Source organism: Haemaphysalis longicornis, unplaced genomic scaffold (genome assembly GCF_048455015.1).
Source record: "Haemaphysalis longicornis isolate Haplotype H1 unplaced genomic scaffold, Haemaphysalis longicornis Haplotype H1 scaffold_1, whole genome shotgun sequence".
Classification (NCBI taxonomy): domain Eukaryota; kingdom Metazoa; phylum Arthropoda; class Arachnida; order Ixodida; family Ixodidae; genus Haemaphysalis; species Haemaphysalis longicornis.
The window spans coordinates 134,342,723-134,355,198 of record NW_027526203.1 but is presented as its reverse complement, the minus strand read 5'-3'; the positions used below and the strand labels follow the sequence as shown (position 1 = coordinate 134,355,198).

General features: G+C 45.5%; 1 pseudogene; it reads right to left on the bottom strand.

The window, feature by feature from the left end:
• Positions 1–693: 693 nt before the first annotated feature.
• LOC144152082 (uncharacterized) lies at positions 694–11,659 on the bottom strand (annotated as a pseudogene).
• Positions 11,660–12,476: the final 817 nt, after the last annotated feature.

The window sequence follows — 12,476 nt, the reverse complement described above, 5'->3', positions numbered from 1 at the left end:
CACCAGAGTGCTGGGTTACAAATAGTGTAGTGTAGTGGGTAAAGTGTCCGACTTCAATGCAGGCTGGCCATAATATTGGGCTGGCTCGGTGGCCGGAAGTTCAAATCGCACACGGGGCATATTCTTTTTTTTTTTGTTTTAGCTTGAGCGGTTTTATGCCCTTTGATACAAAAATGGTAAGATTTCAAAGAGAATTCGGCAAAACAACGTGAACCTCAGCCGGGAAACTGGCTACAAACCATACAAACAGGAGGTCTGAGTTCTGCTACAATGATTGCCAGACAACTGAAAGCGGTCACGGCACCAGTCACGTTGATAGAAAGCTGTTTATGGCAAAGAATAAAAGATGTATTATCTTTTATATTGGGTTTGCAGCTGTACAGAACAATTTACACAAAAAAGCGTTTATCTCTCGAATGTTGTTAACGTGACATCACTGCTAGTTGCGCTGGCAACCAATGATACGCGCATGGTCGCTTGCGATGCGCCTAAAAACGAGAATGTCAAAGGCGTCTCCTAAATTCCACAGACAAGGAATTGTGAAAATATTTGTTATTTACGTTCCTAAAAAGGTCGTTCAAGCAGACAAAATTAAGCAGACAAGTGCATTTTCTGTTTATGACCCCTTAACTAACTAATGCTCTTAACATGACATCACTGTTAGTTGCACTGCAGACTGAGGGTATTGCATGGTTACTTGATGTGCGCCTAAAAATGGGCATTTCAAAGACCTCCCCTAAATCCCTGAAGTAATGAATTGTGAATACAGTTCGCATTCAAGTTATTCCAAGATTGTTCTACCAGATAAAATTAAGCAAGCACATTTCCTCTTCATGACCCCTTTAACATCACCATCTTGCAAAGCTTACCAACACAAATTGCTCAGCATGCATGCAATTGCTGAGAAAAGTAATAAAAGAAAAAAATCATCATGTAAAGCTTACTAACACAAATTGCTCAGCAATACATACAATTGTCGAGAAAAGTAATAAATAAATACAAAACACACACATCATCATCTTCCAAAGCTTACTAACCCAAATTGCTCAGCATACATTGCTCAGAAAAAAATGCAAACGAAATGAAAAAAGAAAGCACTCCTAGTAAGAGCGGATTTTCTTTCAGGCCCGCAGGACATTTTGCTGCCAAGCCACACTGCCTGCGGAACTGCAGAAATACTGTGCGAACAAGTCCCGGACATACCGTGTGATTTGTGCAAAGTTCCTGGCTTGTGTACGCGCCAGCTGCAGAGGTAGCTGGGCAAGGTTTTGCCGCCACAAGCCGTTCCGCGTTTCACCGATCCCACTCACTGAGTTGGCATAGCAAGCACTGCAGTAGCCGTCCTCATCAGCATGCTGCCTGATCATCAAAAAGTTGTGCAGCACGCAGAGGGCTTTCACCATCGACTCGGCATTTTCTGGTCGTTCTCCGATTTTCCGCTCAAGGATTCGCCAGCGGGAGACCAGAATGCCAAAGGCCTTTTCTGCGCACCTCCTGTTGGAAGCATTGAAGTGGGGGGGAGAGAGGGTTAGTTCACTCTGAATAAATGGCATTGAATACCCACAACCACCTGATATATTTTTCGTGCACATACTGAACTGAAAGTGCGGTGTGGCTGAAACTTGAAGCTATACAGCCAAGTTTCAAAAGTGCACTGAAAGAGGGGGAGAAGAAAAAAATGCCTCATGTTCGCCTGGCCCACCTTTTACTTACATTTTCTCTTAAGTACATGTTTCCAATTCACTGATGCACTGAAGGCTCAAGCCCTTTTTTCTCTTCTTTTGTGAGCACTTACAATTGTTTTAACTACAAAACAACACACGCAGAAAGTAACAGGCTGCCAAAGGAGGACAGGACGTGTTTCTCCTATTGCTACAAACAAAAATTCGGTCACCTTTGCAATCGAGATGTGAAGGCTGAGGAAACAGTAAAGCTAGTTAAAAAGCGAAGCTTTCCACGCACAAACTGAGTGAAATCGAAGCCCACAATCCACCCTTTACAACTCCAAAATCCAGACTACCAAATTAAAAAAAAAACCAAAGTCCACTTTAACTCAACCGAAATAGGAAGCCAATGCCCAGCCCTATGAATCCAAAGAAAATATTGCGCACCCCGAGTGGCACCATAAGGAAAGTGTTTTGAAGCGTGTCACACGTATGTGTCTTCCTCCAAATGCAAAAAGGTTTTTCTTTAAGCTGCAAACATCAACACTCCCAGTGAAAACATGGTTGCGCGAGAAAGGAATGTCTATTCCTTGGTCTGACAAGTGCCGTTTATTCAATCAACATAAAACCATTGATCATTGTTTTGTTTTGTGCCGGGATGCGGTGTTTTTGTGGGATGTGTTGCAACGAACTCTTAAAAAGGACATGGACATTACTCCTTACAGAATTTGGTTCTTGCCTTTTCGATATGTTACTGGAGTGCCCTATGATATTTTTGTTGTGATGGGATTTTATAGCTTGTGGAAGTGCCGCATGACGGACAGGCACGCGGAACCCCCTCGCCCAACGAAGTCCATTTTTCGGGAGCAAGCTGCGTTGGTGCGGAGCATTTATGCGGCGCAAAATGACCCACCAGAATGGCTGCATCTGTTGGACGCGTGCGTCTGCTTGCTGGAGTTTTGACGGACGGCTTATTTTAGCTGCAGTGACTTGCATCTTCTTCGGTGACTCATAACTTTTGTAGGGCGTAATAAGTGCAGTTTTCCATGCAGTAAAGAAAAAAAAAAGAATGCGATGATAGCGAAATTGGATAGACGCCATTTTCATAACGCAAGGGACCTAGGTTCGATACCGACCACAGGAAACTTTTTTCTTTCCAATTGGCTGCACATGTTATTGTTTCCCGCCGCTGCTACCCCACCCTTAACCGTCAGGCCTTCGGTGTGACCCACTGGTTAGGTTGGCAGTTTCATGGCTTAGAGGTCCTGGGTTCCATTGGAGGGGCCTCCCTAACCACGTTCTTTTCTTGAGGCACGCACTCCCCACACCTGTTCGTGGGCTCCTTGGCCCCCCGCCACTTTCCCTCACACTTCTTGGCCTAGCATTTCCTCCCCTCCAGAGACACTTTGCCGATAATAGTTTTCTGTCAACGATCCTCACGGACAGAACAAAGCTTGAACAGCTTGAATACGATCGTACAGCAGGATCACACTGAAGGACTTCCCAATAGACTGACATAAACACAAGCGGTATCCATAGATGTTGATTTGAGAATTAAAAAAAAACTCAATAGTCACTTCTTTTTTCGTCTTCATCTCTGAACCACTTTCACCTAGAATTCGATCCAAATTGTGGAGCTGTCTTACCATATGAAGTGTTCAAAGCTTTCGAATATTCAAAAATCCCGTACAACAGAGCCATAAAAATTGGCTGCTGCAAGACATACAAATTTTCAAGCTTCACTGCGCGGTGTGCGTCATGGGGTTGGCTTTTTTTACGACACAGAAGCAGTGCAAAGAAGCGCAACACATGCAAACCTTGTGCGAAACAATTGTGTGTCACTCTGATGCATGTTAGCTGAAGTTCAATGCTATTTGCGTTAAATTTATAACCATACTTCTCATTCATTATAATGATATGAGTGATGAATCAAGAGTTATTACTTGTTGGAGCAGAAAACCAATGTTTTCTGCAATGCATGTGTAGCCAACCTATGACTGGAGGAACTGCTTTGCGCAGTGGCTGATTGATTGTAGGGTTTAACGCGCCGACGCAACGCAGGCGATGAGGCGCGCCGTAGTGGAGGGCTCCGGATTAATTTTGACCACCTGGGGATCTTTAACGTGCGCCGAAATCTCGTACACACGGGCGTTTTTGCTTTTCGCCTCCATCAGAAAAGCGGCCGCCGCGGCCAGGAATCGAACCCGCGACCTCGTGCTCAGCAGCGCAACGCCTTAGCCACTGAGCCACCTCGGCGGGTGCTTTGCGCAGTGGCATAAAACCCGCTAGTGCTAATGTTTTTATTGTACGTCAAAAAGCTTCACAGTTCATTTGATGTATTCAGGACTTTTGCGCTAGTAGCATGTGTACAAAATGTAAATCTTAAATTTTTTGTGTGCTTTTTCTGTGTGGAGCAACATCATTTTGATTTTTGTGTGTGTGTTTGTTCCAAAGCGTACATGTACCGCTTTTTTCTTTCTTTTTGGAATAAAAATTCCTGTTGGAAACAATTACCACTCCAAAGGAAATTTACTCTTCTACAATTCCGTACCATACCGTGAATTCTCATTTTTGGCAGGTATTACAGCTAGCGATCGGTACAATTGGCCGCTGGTGGCCGCTAGCGGCCGGTACGACCGCTACTGTTCATGCAAAATCGCTGGGCCCACTGCCAGCGAAGCGAATCTGGCGAATTTGGGGATTAAACTTGGCTCCATCTGACGGAGCGCGCCGTCCCTACACGGCAATGTTTTGGCACGCTGCTTCCCATTGTCGCTGGCTGCGATGAGCTGGTTACTATCTATAAAGCCGGTCGTGCACTGTATAGGTGTGATACCTATCCAGAGAGAAAGAAGGAGTAGAAAATCCATCTGTGAATCTTTAGGAATGTGTGACAGCAGCATCTCACCCTCACGAACTTGAACTTGGGCAGCGCGATGCGTATGCCTTGTTCCGGCTTTTGAAGCCTACAACAGTGTTCATTGCGACCCCCCTCACGCACACCGTACTATCGATTCTAACCCCCTCAGTGGTCGTGTTTGCTCGCTGTAGCAGTGGCACAGGCTGCCTGTTGCTCGGTATCCAGCATGTCATTCCTGTACCCGCCACGGTGGCTCAGTGGCTAAGGCGTTGTGCTGCTGAGCACAAGAACGCGGGTTCGATTCGCGGCCGCGGCGGCCGCTTTTCTGATGGAGGCGAAAAGCGAAAACGCCTGTGTGTACGAGATTTCGGCGCACATGGTTAAAGATCCCCAGGTGGTCACAATTTATCAGGAGCCCTCCACTACGGCGTGCTTCATCGCCTGCGTTGTGTCGAAGCGTTAAACCCTACAATCACTCAAACAATGTCGCTCCCGTGATAGCTATCCCTGCCTTGTTTGCCCCCCCTACACTCACTGCAGATGCATTTTACAACACACACACGCGGCAGCGCGCATTGTGGAATTCGTCGATAGTGTGCGGCTGGTTTGTCAGCAGAGATGCACACCTATACAGCATACATTTTTGATTACACGGCTCATATACTGCTGAAGCGGCAGTACCGAAAAATCAGTTGAATTTGAAATCATTACCTATGTAAAACTGAAAGAAACCTTGTAGTTGAAGTACATGCTGCCAGACTTCGCAGGGCGCCGGATCTGCACGTGCTTGCCATCAATGGCCCCAATGCAGCTCGGCAACTGCCAAGCACGGCTGAAGCCCTCAGCCACGCGAAGCCAGGGAACAGTATCTGGGGACTGAACAAGAGCATGAAATACACAAACCTACGCACTGGGGACTTTCATCACCAGACTGTTGTATTAGAAATTTCGCCTTCACGTAACACATTTTGTGTCATCGGCACATTTCCACTCTACCATTGTAAACTCCTGTGCTCATGCAACAAAGTGTGCCTCGAACAACATGCATGTCTTTCAACACAATAGCATCTGTCATATCGTAGTGAAACCAGAAATTTTTGAAAGATCGGCTTTCTTCAGCCACCCCATTCCACAGGGGCGATTTCCCTTTCAAGCCCATTCAACTATACGTGTAAAAACACTGAGGGCAAATCGTTCATGTGCAGAAAAAAAGTGGAAAGGACATTACAAAATCAAGTTTAAAATTTAATGACTTCTTTAATTTATGCATTTAAAAGTAATGCAGTGAACAATGCCTCCCCAGTGCTGCTGGCTGCTGTATTTTAAGGTAGGCATTTTCAAATTTGGCCAACAGTATGTTTGTATGAACATGACTAAATTATCAATTTGACGAATAAAAAATATCACCAAAGATTCTCGCGTTCAGTTGAGCGAAACCTAAGAATCTGTGCAATATTTTGGGGGTTAAATTACAGCGCAGGTTCAATCATAATCTTCCAACATAGTATTTTAGAAGAAAATATAACACATTTGCTTTTGCACGAAATAAAAATCCCTGTAAGCAGACAGGTAGAACAAAAGCTTGAAAATAATAAATCCGCACACTGGCTGAAGAAATGTTGGGAATTACTTTTAAAAGGTCATGGTGTCTAATTGAAGCCGACATAATTGCCTGCTGGAGTCATGTTTGTATAGTAAATATTTTTTTCTTATGTCAAGGACTTGGCATGAAGTTAGAAAGACCATGCCTGCATCATTGATAGAAGATTCACTTTACATTTTGTGTGTTGTGCAATGCAGCAAAAACGCAATTCGTTTGCGTTAACGTGCAGCTGCTCAATATTAAAGTGTATGCAGCCTTATGGTACACACCGGCATGTAGAGAGGCTGTAGTCGGGCACAAAGAACCCTGCACATCAACCGAACTGCCATTCAGGCGATGGAAATTCCTACACGGAATGCCAGGGCAATGTCCTGAATAAGGTTCCCTGATGACAAGTACCTGTGCAAGGAAGATATAGATACACCTGAGAATGATCCAAATCCATTAAAACATTGTGCCAGAGGCAAGAAAGACCACGGGAATAAATAGCCTTAAAGATCACGCTAAACATTCGAAAGCTGCTCTACAAGGAACGAAAATTGGCACCGATTCGTAAAAGGTGGCACAGATTGCCGCCCACCCGTAAAAAGGTATTCAGCAGACTCTGGGTGTAAAGTGCATGGCAGTGCTGTGGAGTTACGTGTCTGGAATTGGACCCTGTATTCCTTCCACCTTTTCGCGATACTGGAATGAATCCATGGGGATATAATGGCGACAATGCTTAAATGATTTGAATTCAGATGGAATTAGGTGCCTTTGGCCCGGAATGCAATGGGCTAGATTTTTATGCGAGCTGCGTCGATCTTCAGCTGGTGTCTACAGCCAAGCTGGCTTTTTAACCATCAGAGTACTCAGCGCTCTACAAAGGTGAGGATACGAGTGCACGCAGATGTGAGCCAGGTACGCATGAGGTGCCTGTGATTTAGCTACAGCAGTGCGAGGGCACTAGTGTGATGATACGCGAAGCACATAGCCAGGTACTACGTGGCAGGCTGTACAAAACAAAGAAAGCAGACAGCAACATATTTTTTCTCTAGTACTGCACAAGAGCAAGCCATTACAACACGCTGATCATGCAAAAAGTATAATAAGCATCCGGAATACTAGCCCTTTGTGAGTTTCACGGGTAATTATTGTGCTCCAGAAGTCAACAAGCTGCTATCATCCCGCGACTTTGGCAACGTCTACACGTACTTCTGCAGATCTCAATGTTTCTGATAACCACACCTCCACGTTGCATTTACGGTAGCTTGATGAATCACCAAGCAGTAATTTACACGTTGAGGAACTACAGGTATGGATTTGGACTTCCCGGCAATCCCAGGAGTTGGAATTGACGAAATTGTAGCATTATGCGGAATTGACGAATCGTATCGCGGAAAGTTGCAATTCCTCACAAAAGAATCGGGCCGCCCATTCCGCAGTGTTGGTGCATGGGTGCTGGTTAGTTTACTGCTGGAAAATGAGGAGACGGCAATAGTAATTACATCCTCAGTAAATAAACCTATAAGGGAAACAAACTGAAGCGTGAGCTCACACAGGGACAGGAAAGGGAAATGAAATGATCGTGCACGCGTCATTTTCCTTTATTTGCCCTGGGTCAGTTTACGCTTAAGTTTCCCTCATGGATGTTCACCGTCTCGCGTGGCACAAATTTTTCATAAAAAACGATGTGAAACATTATTGCAATTTGTGATCATCTCTGCAACAATGCTGTTTTGTGTTGCTAATTGCCTGACTTTACATAGTGCAAGAAGCACATTCAAAGTTAACACAGTAGAATCATTAACTCAGTTTTTGGTCTAGCTTCTACCCCAAGCACTTAACAATGGGAGTTTTTCCTTTACTTTAACCCGGTAAGCGGGACTCACAGAAACAGAGTGTTAAGTGTGGAGTGCGCAAAGGCAAATCATGCGGTGCCTGCATAAAAGCACAATGTTAGTGTTACAGTTCAGTTCGCAGGCCAAAAAACAGATATTGCACCCCACAATGTTCCCCGAGACAGCTGCCACTGCGATGTGCAGCTAGCCTCAAAAGCATTGCTAAAAAGAAGCAAGTCCTTGAATCAGAGCAACACACTCACTACATTCCTAAATTGTGCAATCTGGTCAGTTATCACAAGGCAGAGTGCAGTTAACCATACCTTATTGTCATGGCCAGCCGTTCCGCTAAACAAATCGGCTCTTTCACCACGTACTGCCTTTCCAGGTCTTTCCTCACAAGACCCAGCAGAACATCAAAATGGCGTGGCGACATCCTGTAAAACTTCTTGAAGTATTCGATGTCCCCAGCCCGCATTTTCTGCATCTGAAAAAAAGGAATATAAGCTTGATACGCACAAAAAATGTTAAGTACAAAAGGTAACCAAAACAAGGCATCGTAATAAAATAAAACTTTTCTGGCAAACAGTCAGGAGACGTGCATGTAGTCTAACATAGATGCCAGATTGCAACACAGAGCCTTTCACATTTTCAACACACCCGCATAAACATTCAGATTAGTTTTGTCAGAACAACCATGCAACTGCTTTATAGCCTTGTTTATGCAATAGGCTCCGTGCAGTCAAGTTTGCCGAGCGGGCGTAGCGCCATCTACCGCGCCTCCGCGCAACACTGGGTAGGCCGAGTCGCACCGTCCTGGCCGGCCGCCTGCTTTAGGCACTGTGCACGCGCCCTTGCAAAGGCGTCGTTTCAAGTGGTTAGGTGCGCTTAAGTGGCTCAGGTTTGCGGAATACGCTGCAACGGCGACAGGGTGGAGTGTTATCGACCGAGAGGATTTAAAAAGAAACAAAGCACAGAAGGAAAGCTACTGCCTTCGCTGCCCTGAATCGTCCGAGTTGGGAAGGCTGGTCACAGCCTCACAGGCGGCACAATTCCGTGAAATTTTTAGAAAATACAATGGTGATGACTAACAAGCAGATTACATGCTGCTGTCAAAGTAAAGTATATCGGTTTGCCAGCTGTTAATACTCGCGAGCTTACAATAAATTTCCCCTCTTAGCGAATACAGCGCGCATTGGCAGTATTTGCACGAAGGTTGGTTTTTCTGCTTTGTGCATGTCTTCCGCGGCGTTAATAATGAAAATTCATGCGGCACGTAACACTCAGCTTTCGTTTTAACGGGGCTCACAACAGCAACTTCAGAGAACAATAAAAAATAAACGGAGTTTATGATGATTCTAATATTTGGAGGCCCTGCTTACCCCGTAAAAAGGAAGAGGTAGTCTTGCAGCGAAACCCGTGTAATTGGGAATGTATTCACGCACGGAAAAGGAGACGGAAGGCACAGAGGTTGTAGGCTTTCGCTCCTGAGGCGATAATTGACTTCGTGCACGGAGCAAGGATACGTGCTCGCTCCGTGTTCTCGTTGTGGGACGAACTGGCACCAGCGGAAACGAATTGTCAGGGGCGAGGAGCAAGACGCATTCTGGGAATGTTTGGCAATAATTCAAGCCGTGAAATTGAAAATCGTCGTCAGGTTCATTTCCCGGCCGCAGAGGCCGCTTTTCCGATAGAGGCGAAAAGCGAAAACGCCCGTGTTCGAGATTCTGGCCACGTGAAAGATGCCCAGGTGGTCAAAATTAATCCCGATCCCTCCACTACGGCGCGCCTCATCGCCTGTCTGGTGCCGGCGAGTTGAACCGCACAATCAATCGAAAATCTTTTCTCTCTCTCTCTCCGCCAGTTGGTGCGCAGTTCTCTATGCTTCCCACCCGCATGATCCACACTGGAGCCCGAGTATTTAAGGTAATTACACTTGCTTTGAACTCAATGCTACTAGCACGTAGCGCAGCGTAAACACCGCACTACACCCAAACAATCGATCCTGTGAGACGGGCACCATACTCGCGAAACCACGGCTGTCCGATTTCAAGTATGCGAACAAAACGGCTTCTTCCCAATGCTGTGAACAGCTAATTAATTTGTGCTTTCTAGTGGAAACACAAATTCACTGAAAAAACTATGTAGAAACGTGAAAACGTGCGCACAAAAGGCTCCACCTGCGTTCTGGCTATGCACGGCAAAGTCAATGTCGCTTGCCCTCCTCCTCCGTACGCGTAGTCAACAGTTCAGCCCTTCAGTCTATTCCTAGCCCGGTGCGGTGGAATTACTGTAGTATGTTTTTAATTAATATACAACTTAAAAATTGCGTATACTACATTTGATCCGGTGCCGCAAAGCAGGAGCGCAACCGAAACCCGAGCACGCTGGCGAGCGGTGGCCTACCCAGTGTTTTTCTTATTCCCCGATGGCGGCGCTGGGTGTCACGGCTCAGTGTCGCCCTGTGTTCACTGCACGGCGCCTATAGGGTGAATTGAACTTGTACACCCTTCCCCTCATTTGTGATATTATTTTTTGTTGCGTGCATCTGTCTTGTGTGTGTGAATTCTTCATTTTACACGTAAGCAGTCTTTGAAAGTTTATTAATACCTTTCCTTGTTTGGTTATTTTGGCATACTGATGCGTTGCACAGTTTTGGGTTTTTAGCAAATAATGAACTTTGACCCCTGTTGATGAGCCCTCCCCCCCTTTTTCCCCCTTAAATTCTATTTATTGTACGTTATGTATATTCTGTTTCCTTTTTATGAGCATTTCTGCATGCAAATATAGTTGGTTAATATAACTAATTTTCCCCCTTCTTTTGGTTCGTTTATCTACTTTTAAATTATTGCACTGAGTTAACGCTGTTGTGTTCGTGTCGTCAGGTGCATTAACTTTTTTTTTTGTAATTCTGAGGTCTTTCTTTTCTCTCTAATTGCATATGAGTAATAGTACCCTCCAACTCTATCAACCTGTTTTCTGACTTCTCTAACTTTTTCACCATTAGGCTGTTCTATGCCGGGGCAAAATTTACGACCCTACTGGGGGACTTTTCTTTTGACACAGCAGCGGTGTCGATGAAGGTAGGCTCGTGTCGTCAAGATCATAACACCTCCTTTCCACTTCACGATATAAAATTTGCCTAATATATGCCGGCACACCCAGCTATTTTGTTTTCTCGCGTGAGCGGGAAAATATCGCTGCTTCTTTTTTGACTTCGACATGGTAAAAAGCACACTAGACGGGGACACAAGAAAAAGACAGTTACACGGGACCATGTCGAAGTCGTATCACCAACTAGCCCAAATTTCTGCGTTGAATAGTCTTCTTTTTTTGCTTTTGTGCGCATGCGACGAAACAGCAATTCAACCCGAGGTACGCGCCCTCTAAATGAACGAGGGTGAAAATCCGTCTATACAGAAACCGCGGAATAAGCTGTTTTGATAACACAACTTTCATTTACATAGCAGTTGCGGTTTTGTCCCCACCAAGAAAAATTCACTCGGTGCAATTCCGCGCCTTCCAACTCCGGCACAAGCCGCAAATGACAACGCACCTACTTACCGTAGTGAAAAACTCGCTCTCCATGTGGCGACTCCTCCACGCTGGCCGAACCCATTGCTTCCTTTTCGCTGTTTTTTTTCGCCTTCTTGAGAAGCAGAAGCTTTTTGTTCAGAAGGAGAAGCTTTGCTCGGAGCGTCAGGTGAATCATTGCTGCAGCGAAGAAAGCGCGCGAACGTCGGAGCAGCAGCAGACGGTAAAAACGCGGGAATGCGGAGGGTACTCGTTGCCAGAGACGTCAGCGGCTCAGCGGCACGAGCAAGCTGTGGCGTTTCTAAGTACGCTCGTATCACTTAGCTGACCACATAAAACTTACTGTATAACTTCATAAGACTTTTTTTATTACATAAAATTAAACTCGCGTTTTTTTACTTTTCCGGCATTATCTAGCATGCATCAAAATCGGTCGACGTACACTGCAGCAGGGAGGCAAGAATGGAGCAAATAGAGTGGGCGGAGCTTCACTATGCGACGTCGTCTTCGTCGTCGGCCATTGTACGCCCATCCAAGCATGTGTCTCAAAACCATGCGTACGACTATCGTGGCGAGCGTCGTAACGATCAGTCGCATGCGAATCTCGTGCACCAATCGTCCACGTGTCTCGCGCTTAACACGTGTGCGCGTTTCGAGAGGCCCTTCGGACACTCGTGGTCGAGTGAAAACTAAAAAAAAAAAAGTGCCCGAAGGCACCGCAGAACAGCCCCTTAAAACCTGTATGGACACCTGCTGGCGCCATCTAGGCAGCATTGGTGAAAGTACATCGTTCGCATTCCCGCCAAAACTGTTCCAAAATGGTGGCGTTCAGTGGCGCGGCGTCCTACTGCGCCAGCCGAAGATGTAAATACTGTGTCTCGCATTTCTACCTGCTTTCAAGGCATATCTTTGATTCTACAATAAACTTAATACAACAACGAACACGCAGAAAACAAAATTTTAACTGTTTGCGCGCTTACTTTGTTCTCCACTTC